Source organism: Macaca mulatta, chromosome 17 (genome assembly GCF_049350105.2).
Source record: "Macaca mulatta isolate MMU2019108-1 chromosome 17, T2T-MMU8v2.0, whole genome shotgun sequence".
NCBI classification, from domain to species: domain Eukaryota; kingdom Metazoa; phylum Chordata; class Mammalia; order Primates; family Cercopithecidae; genus Macaca; species Macaca mulatta.
This window is the reverse complement of record NC_133422.1, coordinates 10,526,410-10,528,990: the sequence shown is the minus strand read 5'-3', so window position 1 is coordinate 10,528,990 and position 2,581 is coordinate 10,526,410. Positions and strand designations below refer to the sequence as shown.

Sequence of the window (2,581 nt, the reverse complement as noted above, 5' to 3'; positions counted from 1 at the left end):
AGAAGCCTTTAATGGCCATTTCAAACTGAAAGGCTATCTTAATTGCCACTCCCTCTCTAAGGCTTTTTTGATGTCCCCTAAACCATGCATTTTCAACGGAGGCCATATCCCCCAAAATGGAGTGCGAATTGGTTCTTAGGAGGTGGCAAGAATCTTTATTCTTTTATGTACGAAGCACAGATATACATACAGTATACACCGATACACAGCCTATCTATGTTCGTTGCATTTTATGGGGTGAGAGGTGATGAGATGAAAAACTGTCTAAGGAGAAGGGACAATAGCAGCAACCCAGAAAAAGGGTTAGGCCCCCGAAGTCTGGGGCCTAAGCGGATGTGATGCTCCATCCTTTCAACCTGTACAGCACGTGGTTCTTCCCTCCAAGCGTGTCGTATTCTGTCCGTGTGACCTGCTCCCTTTGGCAGGTTCTCCCCTGGGTCCCCGGTTACTGGTGGCGCGCCCGGCCGGCTGGGTGCCCGCCGCAGAGCAGGCACAGCGCGCAGCCATTGCCGAGTCCGGGCCGGCCGCGGACCACTGGCCGCTGCAGCCACCAGGGGCGCGCTTCGTCCCCAGAGAAGCCCCGGGTCACGCGGCCTCGCCCGCCCCCTCCCTCGCGCCGGGGCTCGGCCTCTTCCCTCGCGACGGCCGCCGGGCACCTCGGCCGCTTCCGCCGCCTCCTCGGCGCGCCCCGCCGCTGCTCTGACAGTGCTTGGGGTGGCGACGCCGAGGGTGGCGAAAGCCGCTGCCGGCTCCGCGGAAATCTGTACACACCGCGGCGAGGTCTGAGTAACTGGGTCTCTGTGGCGCAATCGGTTAGCGCGTTCGGCTGTTAACCGAAAGGTTGGTGGTTCAAGCCCACCCAGGGACGGCCAGTGCTTCTTTTCCCGAGACAGTATTTACGAGATGGTTCATTTTAAAACTGCAATAGTGAGATTTTTAATCGAATAGGAGCATGACGCTACAACGTGTCTAGGACAAGGAGAGACAAATATCCTCTTAATGTGTGGTGCCTAGTGGCTGGGCCCAAGGGAAAGGCTGTGTCTGCACTGCAAGCCATGGTTTGGCAATTCTCTTCCTACCACTTATCCAAGGGAAACTTGCACGTTTGCTTCAGGAGGCCTTCCCAACAACGCTCACAAACGGCAGTCTTTGAAATAGCAAAACATCAACTCAATTGCTCATTGACCTGTGAATTTATAAATTCCATTGGTGACTCTCAGAAAAATCTGGCACCACCGAAAAGCAAGTGTAGTTATTTAAGACATGCCTTCCAAAAGCATGAGCAGCCTTCCAGATGAAAACGTGTAGAGGAGTCATTTTAAAGCATATGGAAGCTTACCATCTTAAGAAACTATTTATTCAGTGAAGATCTGTTACAGCTTTTGGACAATGGATTTAAATCTAGGGAAAAATGTTACTGTTTACCTTAGATTGCTGACAGAATTAACCCTGAAATTAAACTCCAGCAGAAATTGTACAGATTCCTGTTACAAGCTCTTGAATGACATATTTTCAACTCTGGTCTAACAGAGGACACATATTTTTCAAGCAGAATATTCACATAAGACTTTAAGTAAAGATAGAAACACATACAATATGATCACATGATGATTTAATTTATCTCTACCAAGATTCAGGTCCTATGGTCGGTGCTTTGTCTCTGGGATCTACTTACCTCCAACAGAATTTAGAGGCCTGGAAGAAAGAGTAGTTAACAGAGTCACTAGGCTGTCTTTAAGGGAATGCCTTGGCAAATGTTTGCTGATAGTTATCAATCAAATAATTGTTGATAACACAATACCCTCTGTTGTTTAGTTAGTAGCCCTGGAGAAGGAGACACAACGTTGTGCTTACGGTGGAATTCCAGGCAACAGAAAAAGTGGCTCTCAAAAATTTTCTTGGAGGCCGGACGCGGTGGCTTACACCTGTAATCCCAGTACTTTGGGAGGCCGAGGTGGGCGGATCACCAGGTCAGGAGTTCAAGACCAGCCTGGCTAACATAGTGAAACCCTGCCTCTATTAAAAATATAAAAATTAAACAGGCAGGCCGGGCGCGGTGACTCACACCTGTAATCCCAGCACTTTGGGAGGCCAAGGCGGGCAGATCACGAGGTCAGAAGATCGAGACCATGCTGGCTAACATGGTGAAACCCCGTCTCTACCAGAAAATACAGGAAGTTGGCCGGTCGTGGTGGTGGGTGCCTGTAGTCCCAGCTACTCGGGAGGCCAAGGCAGAAGAATGGCGTGAACCCAGGAGGCGGAGCTTGCAGTGAGCTGAGATTGCGCCACTGCACTCCAGCCTGGATGACACAGCAAGGCTCCGTCTCAGAGAAAAAAAAAAAAAAAAAAAAAAAAGTTCCTAGGTAGGAATCTTTCTGATGCCCATCAAATTCCAAACGTCCTATCTACACTTCTGGGTAGCTTATAGTGGAAACAACACAATGAGGAGAAATTAGGTCATAAGATAATGTATGTACTGTTCAAACCTAGTTTCACATTTCCAGATGCAGGGCATATTTGCTATCACTACAATTACAGGGACTTAGAAAACATGCCCTTCCACTTTGAAGCTGAATATATT

At 48.8% G+C, this 2,581-nt stretch overlaps 1 non-coding gene across 1 annotated transcript; it reads left to right on the top strand.

Moving 5' to 3' along the window:
* Window positions 1-794: 794 nt before the first annotated feature.
* On the top strand, window positions 795-868 carry TRNAN-GUU (transfer RNA asparagine (anticodon GUU)). The gene has a single exon. It is a non-coding gene; the product is annotated as a tRNA-Asn (tRNA).
* Window positions 869-2,581: the final 1,713 nt, after the last annotated feature.